A 13,920-nucleotide genomic window follows, 5' to 3' on the forward strand; every position below is an offset into this window, starting at 1 on the left:
AACAATGAAAAATATGAAAAAACACACAAGACACTAAAAAAAACTAGTGATAAGCTAAATAAATGGCATTATATACCAAATTCATAGATGGAAACTTCACCTTGAAGAGGCCATTTCTCCCCAAATTGATACATAGAATTAATGCAATATCAATAAAAATTCCAACTCCTTGCTTATTTGTTTCCTGTTTTGAAGAACATGACAAGTTTGTTTAAATATTTATATGGAAGGTCAAAGCTGCAATAACTGATTTTTTAAAAATCCCTTGAACCAGAAGAAAGATGTAGGAGAATATTTCCTACCAGATTTAAAGATTTATTATAAAACTACTATAGTTAAAAGCAATTTTGTATTGGTAGAGTTAGACAAATAGATAAAGAGAGAAGGCAGTTTAAAAGAAACTCATGCGTATATGAAAAACATGATTCATATAGATCACTGGTGCTGGGACAGTTGATTGTGCATATGGAGTAAATAGTATAACAAGAAACTTCCAGGTGGATTACGACATTACCAAATTCAAAACTTTAAAAGTTTTTAGAGAAAAATAAAGTAAAATTGAAATTAAAATTCAAACTTAATTCTCTGGCAGAGACAGAAAGACATACAAAGAAAGAAAAGCTAAGCACCAAGTAAAAGCAGATACTTGCAACATGTACAGTTAAGTAGGTATTGATTAACATCCAGATTGCATAAAGAACGCATTCCAATAAGACAATAAGAAAGACAAACACCCTATATGAAAATGAATAAAAGGCAGAACTCTGGGAAGCAGAACTTCCCAGAGAGAAAGCTCATCATTATATGAAAATATGGTCAATTTCATTAGTTATCAGAGAAATGCTAATTAAAATAAAAATAGAACGCTATTTCATGCCTATTAAACTGGCTAAAAATGAAATTTGATAATGCCAAATTGTGACAAGTATGTGCAAACAGAGGAACTCTCGTCTGTTGCTGGAGAGTGCAAGTTTTGGAAACAGTTTATCAATCACCTAATAAAGCTGAATATAAAGAAATCTTATAACCCAGTAATATAACCTAGGTGTACACCCTAGGGAACAAGAGTGAACCAGAAGGCACGTACAAGATAGATACAGGGCATTATTTGTTAATATCCCTTGTAGTGTATGTGTGTGTGTGTATGGTAGTCTCTCAATTGTGTCCGACTCTTTGCAAACGCATGGACAGTAGCTCACCAGGCTCTTCTGTTCCTAGGGTTTCCCAGGTAAGAATACTAAGTGGGTTGCCATTTCTTTCTCTAGGGATCTTCTCGACCCAAGGATTGAGCCCCAATCTCCTGCATTAAAGGCAGATGCTTTACTCTCTGAGCCACAATGGAAAATGGGCCCTAACAATCCCTGCCTCCAGATATTTCTTGGTCTTGTGTAACCGTCTCATTTTGAGTATGGGCTGTAACTAGTGACTCACTTCCAGTAAAAAGAAGATGGCAAAAATGATGGGATGTCACTTTTGAATTTAGATTACAAAAAGACTCTGTCTTGTCTTTGTGTCTGGAAGCCTTCAAACTGGTGGAAGCAAGCTGTCATGGTATGACTAGGTCTTATGCAGAGGCCCATGTGGCAAAGGACTGATGTGTCCAACCAAAGCCAGTGAGGCCAAGAGGTCTGCCAACACTCATATTAGGTGAGCTTGAAAGGGATTTCCTTCAGCTAGCTTTGAGATGACTATAGCCCCAGCCAATATCTTGCTTATAGCCAGTGAGAGACAGTGAGTCAGACTCCCAGCATAGCTCCTCCTGAATTCTTGACTCATTGAAACGGTGAGATATAGCATTTGTTTGTTTTGCTGTTTTAAGCTGCTAAGTGTTGGTGTAATTGGTTACATAGCAATCAATACTATTAATAATACAAATCACAAATGAGCAATAACCAATAAATGTAGAATGGATAAATTAAAGTATGTTGCTGTTCAATGCCAAGTTGTGTCCAGCTCTTTGCAACCCCATGGACTGTAGCATGCCAGGCTTCCCTGTCCTTTGCTATCTCCCAGACTTTGCTCAAATTCATGTCCATTGAGTTGGTGAAGCTACTCAAACTATAAGCAGTGAAAATGAAGAAATCATCACCAGGGGTGAACCTCAAAAACCCAAGAATTCATATAGTATAATGCCATTAATATGAAAGTAAAAAATAGGGAAAGCCAACACATATATATGGTTTTGGAATATATTAGACACTTCCTTGTGGCTCAGCGGTAAAGATCTGCCTGTCAATGCAGGAGATGCGGGTTTGATCCTTGAGTTGGGAAGATCCCATGGAGAAGGAAATGGCAACCCACTCCAGTCTTCTTGCCTGGGAAATCCCATGAACAGAAGAGCCTGGTGGGGCACAGTCCATGCAAGAAAGAGTCGGACACAACTTAAGCAACTAAAAAACAATAAAGGAAAGCAAGGACATGATTAATACAAAAGTCAGGATAGATATTATATCTGAGAAGAGAGAAAGATGGGCATGACTGAGGATACAGAGGAGCTTCTAAGCTATGTTCTATTTCTTGACCTAGGAGAAGGTTAGGCATTCACTTTGTATGTTTTATATATCTTTTATTTGGAGAAGGAAATGGCAACCCACTCCAGTATTCCTGCCTGGAGAATCCCATGGACAGAAGAACTTGAAGGGCTATAGTCCATGGGGTCGCAAAGAGTTGGGCATGACTGAAGCGACTTAGCATGCAAGCACAACTTTTATTAATGTTTTAAAAAAATCAAACCAAAGAAAAAAAGAAAGCAAAGTACTGAAGTTAAGTCAATTCACAAATAAATATTTTGAGGAATGGAAGGATGGATGGGTGGTTGGTCAGCTAGACAGATTCATTCTGCCCTTTTGTGTCTAGTTGGACTGGCACTTCTTCCAAGAAGTTTCCAAGATCATCTGATTCATAAATCTTTTTCTCCTATACGAAAGGCCTCGCCATTGCAGGATGAGCCAACTCAGTGGCCAGCTGGGGGATGTTTACCTGGGAACTGTTGAATTTAGCACTGACCTCCTCAGGCCCAACGCATTGCAGGCGAAGCTGTCCACCCGGTTCCCCGCACCCACTCTCTCGCCCCTCGCCCTTTCCTCCTCTGCCGTAGACACACTCCGGATGGCGCCTGGAGCACTCGGGGAGGAGAGGACTTTCACCTTGGGTTTCTGCAGAAGCCAGCTACCCGCAAAGAAATCAAGAGCAAGTCCCTAGGAGGCGAAATGATTCGTCCTCCAAGGTTCCTTTCGGTTCAAATCTCCATGGCTCCCTGCGGGAGCGCAAAAAGAAAGCACAAGAAAAACAGGGGGTCCCTTATCTCCGGACAAGCAAGGGTGAATAACAATGCAACAAGAAGGGGACTGAGATGGAGCCCTTGGGATTCATCATGGGAGGGGCCGAGAGGTAAACAGCGAGCAACTCCCGGTGGACTCGTCCGCTGCCCTCCCCTCGAGGACCGCAGAGGCCCCGTGGCAGTCCCCACGCCTCCCGGACCCCACACAAACGCACGTCCCGGGCATCCCCCCACGTCGCCCCGTCTCCCCGCGCGGCCACCCGCGCTGTGGCCTGTGTCACCGCCAGGCCTCTCTTGTCCAGAGCCCATCGCGGGCCCACACTCACCCTTAGCCCCGCTATTCCCTGCAGCGCGGGTTGGGGGCAGAGGGCACCGGCGAGGAGGGGGCGGCCGCAGTTCCCAGGGGGCAGGAGCGCCTCAGGCGAAAAGGGACTGGGCGGCTGACCGAGTCCCGGGACGTGGAAAGGACAGGGCGGGACGCAAAGGAGGCTGTCCCGGGAGCTGATTGGCCGCCGCGGTGGTGGGGGCGGAGCCTGGCCCACCGCCCGGAATCGCAGAGGTCCCGCTTTGTGTCAGTTTCTGCAGGAAGATGCAGCCTCACATCCAGGATAGAGACCCCAGCCCCCGCCCTGGGAGTGCAGCAGGGCAATTTGCTGTAAATCCGTCAGACTATGAACTAGTGAGCGGTTGAAAATGATAATGCATTTTCATAAAGTATAATGCACAATTATTTCCAAGGGCAAGTTAAGTATGAGTCCTAGGCATATTTTTAATTACAAGAATAAAGTTGCCTTAAAATGGAGGGTATAGTTACATTCTTCCATAAGAAGAAATCAATCTCACTTTGCTTTTATGGAGAGAAGGGATAAGAATGAGGAAGTTGACTATTGATACTTATCTTCATAACCACTGAATTGTTTTAAAATGTCACGAGTTGTCTTATAAAGCAAATAAAAGGGAAGGTGTGAAAAATTTTTGCTAACCAACGGGTAGGTGACAGATACTGGGCATGAAGCAGAGAAAGAAAGACATGGCTGTTGAAAACCTGGACACTGAAGTGCGTGCCTCATCTTCTTACTAGCCGGGCGTGCTCCATTCCTATGGATGCCCTAACAAGTGACCACAAACTCAGTGCCTTGAAACAACAGGTTTGTTTTCTTGCAGCTCTGTAGGTCAGAAGTCCAGAGAGTGAGCGAGCTAGGTAGATCAAGGTGTAGGCAGGGCTCATTGTTCCTTCCGTAGCCTCTAGCGGACTATGCCTTTCCTTTCCTTTTCCAGCTTTGAGAGGCTGCCCAAATTCTTTGGCTTGGGGCCCCTTGCTCCATTAATCAACAATCTCATCCCTTGGATCTCTGTTTCTGTCGTCACATCCCGTTCTCTGCTTCTCCTCTTCTATTTATTTCTGAGCAAGTTTGACCTGTTAGTTCCTTTGTGCCCTGGATCCAATAGGCCTCCCTCAATTCTAAATTCTATAGCCTTTTTAATGCTCATTTCCCTTCGGTCTTTCTGTTCATAGTTCATCTTTGTCCCCCAGATAATATGTAGGTAGAACATGGTATCAAAACACTTGCCTTGTTCTCTTACTTTCACTGAAAAGTCTGCTGCTACTCGGAGCTCAGAGTTGTTGACATACATGTGACATGTGTGAGAAAGGACTTCCTAAACTCCTAGTGGCGGTCAGTGTAAGATCCCAGTCTGCCTGAGCTCCCCTTGCGCTCCTTTCCTCCTCAGGCCCAGAGCCAGTCAGCAAAGGGCATGCTGCTGACGTCAGAGGAGGAGGGGTGAGGGGCCCGGGGTGAGGGGCGGCAGCAGGGGGAGGAGAGAGGCTGAGCAGAACAGCCGGGTCGCAGTTGGCCAGGAATTTGCTGGCTGAAGTCTGTAGTGTGCTTGTGTTTTTGCAAGCTGGAGGAGGTTCACAGACTGCCCTGGCTGTTTCCTGCCAGCCCCCAACGCGCGCGCGCGCGCACACACACACACACGCACACACACACACGCACACACGCACACGCACACGCACACACACACACACACACACACACACACCCTAAAGCTTGGAGGGCCAGGAATCTAGGCCTCAGGGATTTTGTACTGAAAGCCTGTGGTCATACTCCATGCCCACCCTTTCTGCTGCCTGTGTCTCAGTATTCCTTTTTTAAAAATATATATATAAAGGTAGAAATTGGATGATATATTTTAGCTCTGAAACTCTGTGACCAATTGCACAGCAAAAACAACCTGAACGGAAAATAGTGGACTCTGCAGGTGTGTCTGGGGAGAGTATGGGTGAGCAGACATGTTGCCTGTGTGCTGTCCATTTTTGAGAGGAGCAGGGATATGGCGAGAGAGAAATGCAGCTGTCTTGGCGGAGAGAATGAGAGAGAAAGCTCAAAGCTAAGTCTGCAGTCTCTCAACACCCATCTGCATCCACCAGGTCCCCCAGCAGTCCCACCCCTCAACTGCACATACCTGTCCAGGCATTGGCTTTTCCTTCTACCCTCAAAGGATTCTGTAGTCAGAAACTACCTCTTTGGGCCTGGGTGGCAGGTTGCTCACTTCTGGAAACCTCTGAGAAGTCATGCCCCCTTGTCTGCCCTTCAATGCCAGAGCAGACTTTGGCAGGGCAGTGCCAGAGTCTTGCCTGTTTTCAGTTAAGGAGGCAAAGGAGAAGGGAGCAGAGGTTGTGAATGCAAACACAAAGGTTGACCCTGCCTGAGTCAGGGGAATTCTTCCTGCCTTCAAACTGGGACGTGTGGCTTTTTGTCCTGCCTGTAAACTCCAGCTGAAACGTGGGCTCTTCCTGAGTGTTGTGCCTGTTGACTTTCAAACTGGAATTAACCATTAACTCTCTTGGCCTCCAGCTTCCAGACTCACCTTGCAGATTTTTAGGCTTGCCAGCCTCCATAATTGTGGGAGCAATTCCTAATATTAAATAAATCTTCAGCTATGTATCTATCTATGTGTCTATCTATCCATCCATTCATCTGTCTATCCTATTGGTTCTGTTTCTCTGGAGAGCTCTAATACAGCCCCACCCTCCCCTGAGTTACTCATTTGGAACTTGCTGTCCAGTACTATGTACCCACCTCAACTACTTCCACATGGCTCTTGTTGCTGGAACTCCTGAATACAAGCCCCTCACAGGGGCTTCTCTTTATAGGAGTGAAGAATGAACTCAAGACAGGTCTTACTCCCTGTGTTTCCTTGTGCTGTTTCCCCCTTCACCACCCCTTAGAGATCTATGTTGTTTAGCAAAAGGGGAGATTTCAGTACACTGGTTGTAACTCTTCACTCTAGTCTGGGATAAAACTCATAAATAAATCTACTCCTGGAGAGTCTTTATGGTTGCTTCCTTCTCTCCCCATTGTCTTCCTCATCTCCTCATATGACCCTCCCTATGAACTTTTATAGGGACAGAAATAGATGTTTAAAATGGAATTATTACAAACACCACTGAGGAAAAAATTTAAAGCTTATGCTTGGGATATTTTGTGGTTTGAAATCAAGTTTTCTCAGTCTTAAGTAAAAACTTCACTGAGCAGTAAATATAATTAATTTAGGAACAGTGGGAGGATGGGAGAGAACTGGAGGAAGACTGATTAAACTGTAGATTTTTTTTTAAAATATTAAGTGCCATCTCTTTTTTAGGATAATGACTTCCTTATTTTTATGAAAGCAATGCATTGCATAAAGAGATGGGCATAAAGGAAAAATAATAAAGAGGGTCATATTGTACACAGTATTTTTAATATAAAAGGTATCGGTCTTAGATAGTTTGGGCTGCTATAACAAAGATCAACTGGGTGAATTAAGCAAGATATTTATTTCTGGGAAAGACTGAAGGCAAAAGGAGAAGAGGGTAGCAGAGGATGAGATGGTTAGATAGCATCACCAACTCAATGGACATGACTCTGAGAAAACTCTGGGAGACAGTGAAGGACAGGGAAGCCTGAAGTGCTGCAGTCCCCCAAGTTGCAAAGAGTCGGACATCACTTACCAACTGAATGACAACAATTTCTCATAGTACTGGAGGCTGGGCAATCTGAGATCAAGTTGCCAGTAGATTTGGTGTCTGGTGATAACCCTCATCCTGGTTCATAGTGTCTTCTTGATGTCCTCACATGGCAAAGAAAGCTCAGATTTCTTCATCCCCTTCCTAGGGCAGTAATCCCATTCTTGAGGGCTCCAGCCTCATGACCTAATGACTTCCCAAAGCCCATACTTCCTAATACCTTCACATTAGTGTTTAAGATTTCAGCATATGAATTCTGGGGGACACAAAAATTCATTCCCTAACAGTATTATTTTTAGCCTAAACTGAATTCAACAAAGAAGCTGAAGAACTGCTCAGGTAAATGTTTCACCACAGCAAGAACATCTGAATATTGCTAAGTGTTCTGCACTGGGATTTCCTCCACTGGGCTCAGCGTGTCCTCTCTTCAGAGCGTGATATGTTTGAACCCTGGAAGGCCTTGAGTGCTACAAGTTTCCTTATTCTTTGCCAAGACCATGGTGGAGGTAGAGAGAAGTTTCTACCTCTCCAATTGTACTCTGACTTTTTCCCAGGCTACTCCCATGTCATTCCACAGACTCAGAACTAGATAATATCAGTGAGAATACTTAGCATTTGGTACACTCACCTTTTTTCCTTAGTACAATTTCTCAGTGATGAGGTTGTTGGAAACATGAGTGAGGGTAGTGTTTAAGCATCATTCCAGGATGAATCAGAATCTAATTTTTTGTAGAGGCAAGATCTAGAACCTGGCTTCAAATACCCATTTTTATGTAAGACGTGACTTGAACACAGCCTGGTATATAGCAAGGGCCATGCATTTATTATTAAATTACGTTCACTTTCAGAAGTTTATGAAATGAGGCTGTGCCCCATTCCTTCTTTGCTGTATGTTAAGAACTATTTCTTTTGTGCTGTAACACCTTTCTTTAAGTTAATTTCATTAAATATTGATGGAAGGGAATTTTGGGACCTGGCCTGCTTCTGCCATTTTTCCTTGGAAATTGCTCCAATTACCATCTAACAGAAGTGAGCATTTATGTGAACCAGCACATTTCTGGAAAACATCTGTTTTCTTTTATAAAATTCTCAAGTGATCATACTTTTTACTTTAACTTTAAAAAGTTTTATGAGTCATTTTTCTCCTAGTCACTCAAATATATACTCTGCAGTCTCTTTTCTCTTGCTGTCTCTCTCTCTCTCTCTAAATCTCATTTGGAAATTCAAATAAAGTGGTTTGGAGAAAGAAAAAATGACCTAGCATCCTTCTAAGGGAAGAAAAACTACCTATTTTAAAGCAGGATTAAAAAAAAATAAAGTTGACACTCTTTTGGCCAGTGTTCAGGCTGGGGTACTCCTGGGAGCCACTCTTGGACATTTCCTGGCGTATAGGAGTTATTGATGATGGTACTACCAGAGGCTGGGAGCGTGGGAACCTCCAGATCCACTCAGTTTCTTCTAAGTAGTTTTCTGCCAGGAAGCCATTCTCTCAGAGTCAAGGCCTAGATGTCAGGCATGTAACCCTGGGCAAGCACTAATGCTAAAGCTGAAACTCCAGTACTTTGGCCACCAGATGCGAACGGCTGACTCATTGGAAAAGATCCTGATACTGGGAAAGATTGAACCAAAGAAGGGGGCGGCAAGAGGAAGAGGTGGTTAGATACTGCCACTGATTCAATGGACATGAGTTTGAGCAAACTCCAGGAGACAGTGAAGGACAGAGGAGCCTGGCATGCTGCAGCTCATGGGGTTGCAAAGAGTCAGATATGACTTAGTGACTGAACAGAAACAACAAATACTAAAATATATAAAATCCGGAATGAGTGAAGCATCTTATTCAATTTCTTCTGTTTTTTCTAATTGATCCAGTAGATTTCCAGATTTTAACTTCTTATGTTTGTGGAATGTATGTCCTTTGTTATAGTAAATTCTATTTTCAATAAGCTGTTATACATTTATTAAGCTGTTTATATTTATTTAAAAATGAAACTTTTATTTCTGGTGTACCTATTAACATGTGTGGGACAGAGTTCTGTGAAATAACAATTGAGGACAAACTGGTCTATGGATTGCTTTAGTTTTAAGTTTGCCAGGTTTAGTCCTAGAGGTGTGTTAACTTTCTAGAATCTGGACATGAATAAAACTTTGTCAATATTTTGGTTTACTATATTAAAATAACATGTTTCATCATTATAAAACTATCCTGTTCATTACAGAAAATTGGGAAAATATAAAAAATCAAAGAACAAAAAGTATTTAAGTCACCTAAATATATTCCTAGTACTAAAGATAACTGTGGTTATTCTAATCACTTTTAATTTACCTATATCTATATAGGTATCACTTTACTAGCATGTGAGATGAGTGCAATTGTGCGGTAGTTTGAGCATTCTTTGGCACTGCCTTTCTTTGGGATTGGAATGAAAACTGACCTTTCCCAGTCCTGTGGCCAATGTGTGAACTGTGAACTTCCAGATGTTCAAGCTGGTTTTAGAAAAGGCAGAGGAACCACAGATCAAATTGCCAACGTCCGCTGGATCATCGAAAAAGCAAGGGAGTTCCAGAAAAACATCTATTTCTGCTTTATTGACTATGCCAAAGCCTTTGACTGTGTGGATCACAATCAACTGTGGAAAAATTCTGAAAGAGATGGGAATACAGACCACCTGACCTGCCTCTTGAGAAACCTATATGCAGGTCAGGAAGCAACAGTTAGAACTGGACATGGAACAACAGACTGGTTCCAAATAGGAAAAGGAGTACGTCAAGGCTGTATACTGTCACCCTGCTTATTTAACTTATATGCAGAGTACATCATGAGAAACGCTGGGCTGGAAGAAGCACAAGGTGGAATCAAGATTGCTGGGAGAAATATCAATAACCTCAGATATGTAGATGTGAAAGTGCCTCAGATATAGCAGAAAGTGAAGAGAAACTAAAAAGCCTCGTAATGAAAGTGAAAGAGGAGAGTGAAAAAGTTGGCTTAAAACTCAACATTCAGAAAAAAAAAAAAAGATCATGGCATCTGGTCCCATCACTTCATGGGAAGTAGATGGGGAAACGGTGTCAAACTTTATTTTTTGGGTTTCCAAAATCACTGCAGTTGGTGATTGCAGCCATGAAATTAAAATACGCTTACTCCTTGGAAGGAAAGTTATGACCAACCTAGACAGCATATTCAAAAGCAGAGATATCACTTTTCCAACAAAAGTCCATCTAGTCAAGGCTATGGTTTTTCCAGTGGTCATGTATGGATGTGAGAGTTGGACTATGAAGAAAGCTGAGTGCCAAAGAATTGATTCTTTTGAACTGTGGTGTTGGAGAAGACTCTAGAGAGTCCCTTGGACTGCAAGGAGATCCAACCAGTCCATTCTGAAGGAGATCAGCCCTGGGATTTCTTTGGAAGGAATGATGCTAAAGCTGAAACTCCAGTACTTTGGCCACCTCATGTGAAGAGTTGACTCATTGGAAAAGACTCTGATGCTGGGAGGGATTGGGGGCAGGAGGAGAAGGGGACAACAAAGGATGAGATGGCTGGATGGAATCACTGACTCGATGGATGTGAGTTTGAGTGAACTCTGGGAGATGGTGATGGACAGGGATGCCTGGCGTGCTGCGATTCATGGGGTTGCAAAGAGTCAGAGACAACTGAGTGACTGAACTGAACTGAACAGATACAGGTATCTTTCTTGGATTTGTATATGTTCAGATACTTATGACACAAATTATTGTGTGTGTTGTATGCAGTTCTATGTTGTAGTCTTTTCACCACAAGTTCCCCATGACATTTCCCCATGACATTAAACATTGCTTAAATATATTTTTGATAACTGTATAACAGTTCTGCTCACTGAAATTATAGTTAGTTTCCATTTTGAAATTAGTTGATTCCAGAAATTTGCTAGTCAAAATAATCTTGTTAAAAAAATCTGTTTTACTTACATCTTGATCTGCATGTTTTACTTACAGCTTGATTGCATTTCTGATTATAGGATGGATTCCTTGACGTAGAAGTAAGGAGCCAAAAGACATAGCATTTAGAAGATTTTTGATACATAGTGCCAATTTATCCTCTAGAAATATTTTATATATTTATACTCTCAACAACCCAATATAAATGTATTCTTCTGGACTTCCAGTGGACTATCTTCTTTTCTAAACCTTATATAAGCTTTCCACATATTACCTGAGATCCCTTTTGGTACAGATAGAAACATGTGAGGCCTAATGGGCTTTCCTTTCCTTTCTTTTCTCCTGAGTCCAACACATATAGAGCCTAAAATGAAAGAAAGGCATATTTTCTAATATAAACTGGAGTATGGGGAGGTTATGAAGATTTACTAGATTAAAATCAGATTTGCAGTTCATATATTGGATTAGCCAAAAAGTTCATTGGGATTTTTAAAAGACATATTTTTCATTTTAACCAAGACTGTTAAAGTGAAGTGAGCTTGCTCAGTCGTGTCTGACTCTTTGCGACCCCATGGACTGTAGCCCACCAGGCTCTTCCATCCAGGGGATTCCAGGCAAGAATACTGGAGTGGATTGCCATTTCCTTCTCCAGGGGAACTTCCCGACCCAGGGATCGAACGCTAGTCTCCTGCATTGCAGGCAGGCGCTTTACCCTCTGAGCCACCGGGGAAGCTGTTATTGAACAAGTATTCCTGAACTGAACAAACTTTTTGATCAACCCAATACTTGCTGCACAAGGCTCCAGATGGCAGCGCCAGGGAAGGCAGCCTCTGCACACGGCCCCTAGCACCACCCTGGACTGCAGTGTTGTGAGCAGCCTCTTTGCACACGGCCCCTGGCGCCATCTTGGACTGCAGTGTTATGAGCAGTCTCTTTGCACATGGCCCCTGGTGCCATCTTCGATTGCAGTGCCGTGTGCAGTGCTTCTGCACACTGCCACAGAACTGAGCTGGTGGTGGTAGCCGTTCCACACTAGGAACTCTGGTATGAAGAACCGAGTAAAGACTTCTGCATGTGGCCCCCTGTGAGCATGTGAAACTGGGCTCAGCACAAAGGGGAAAAAAAGGTTAGGCTTTATCTTATTAACCAGATTCTGGTTTTGTTTTGCCTGAAAATTGTTAATGGGCTGTGCCGGTGATCCTTGACCGGTTGGGGCAGAACACTGATTAAAAATGGCCCAGCTACTTCAAGGGGGCGTTTGTGAGGCTGTGCAGTGAGCTGTGGTGGGGGCTGCAGCCGCCGCCTCTGTGTCCCCAGAGAGGGTTTGTGGAAGCAAAGTCGGCTTATGGGGCTTTGGATTCAGACTCAATTTTCTCAGAGAAGAGGGTGTTGAGGGCAGGTGCCCAGGAGCAGACCTGCCTTTTGTTTGCTCTGCTGCTAGGATCCTGGTAGGAGAATGAAGTGAGTGGAGATTGCAGCCACATGCTGGTATTAATATTTTCTGTGTCTAATGTGTCCTGTTCCTGCTTCTGCTCTGTTCTGCCATGAGATCTTGGCTTTGTGTCCCCCAGCCCTCCAGCTGGGTTGAAAATGAAGGTCACTCTTCCCCGTTCCCTTGCCCTCAACTTGCACCCTCGGGATGGGTTCTCCGCAGTCTCCCATCTTCTGCCTAAAGCAGGGATTTGTCCAGAGAGGCATCAAAGTTTACTCAGCCCTGTGTGTGTGTGTGTGTGTGTGTGTGTGTGTATTTAGTCACTCAGTCCTATCAGACTCTTTGCCACACCATGGGCTGTAGCTCTCTAGGCTCCTCTGTCCATGGGATTTTTCAGGCAAGAATACTGGAGTGGGGTGTCATTTCCTCCTCCAGGGCATCTTCCCTACCCAGGGATTGAACCCACCATGTCTCCTGTGTCTCCTGCATTGGGGCGGGGAGATTCTGGACCACTAGCACCTGGGGAGAAGGCAATGGCACCCCACTCCAGTACTCTTGCCTGGGAAAATCCCATGGACAGAGGAGCCTGGTAGGCTGCAGTCCATGGGGTCGCTAAGAGTTGGACATGACTGAGCGACTTCCCTTTCACTTTTCGCTTTCATGCATTGGAGAAGGAAATGGCAACCCACTCTAGTGTTCTTGCCTGGAGAATCCCAAGGACAGGGGAGCCTGGTGGGCTTCCATCTATGGGGTCACACAGCGTCGGACACGACTGAAGCGACTTAGCAGCAGCAGCAGCACCACCACCACCTGGGGAGCACACTTAGTCCTTTACTTGTCTTTTCCTTCCTGGTGAGGGTGTTTTTGGCTCCCTCTTCCGTTGTCACCTTTCCGATTAGGATACATCCCCTCCCTCACTGTCATTTCGGAGTTCTTAGAACTAGAAAGAAAACCATTAGGAAAATGAGAAAGTGGCATTAACCTGTGCAGAAATGCCCTTGGTTCTCAGGAAGTTGAGGGTTTGACAAGAACCATGGATACTCGCATGCAATGGAAGTGACCAAGTGCCCTAATTTTATTGCATTAATTCTAACTTCCTTCTGCCCTTGATTCCCCCCTGCCTGGAAACGTTATTCTGAGACTCTAGGCAGGTCTCTTGAGCTCTCTTGGCTTCTAGTGGGGATAATGAGATCTTACCTGAAGTCAGGGGCAGGATCATGGTCGCTGAAGGCCCCTCAGTACTAAAATACACAATTAAATTCCCAGAAACAAAGTCACAATCCAACA

General features: G+C 43.8%; 2 protein-coding genes across 2 annotated transcripts in view; one reads left to right on the forward strand and one right to left on the reverse strand.

Moving 5' to 3' along the window:
- Positions 1 to 3,749, reverse strand: part of TCAF1 (TRPM8 channel associated factor 1) — a 55,854-nt gene extending 52,105 nt beyond the window's left edge. Inside the window, exon 1 of the mRNA XM_027968900.2 lies at positions 3,607 to 3,749. The gene's annotated coding sequence lies outside the window, so the exon portion shown is untranslated. The remainder of the gene's footprint in view (positions 1 to 3,606) is intronic.
- The window catches only part of LOC101116903 (olfactory receptor-like protein OLF3), a 211,943-nt gene that overhangs the window by 136,464 nt on the left and 61,559 nt on the right, over positions 1 to 13,920 (forward strand). The window lies entirely within an intron of this gene.

Source organism: Ovis aries, chromosome 4 (assembly GCF_016772045.2).
Source record: "Ovis aries strain OAR_USU_Benz2616 breed Rambouillet chromosome 4, ARS-UI_Ramb_v3.0, whole genome shotgun sequence".
In the NCBI taxonomy this organism is placed as follows: Eukaryota; Metazoa; Chordata; class Mammalia; order Artiodactyla; family Bovidae; genus Ovis; species Ovis aries.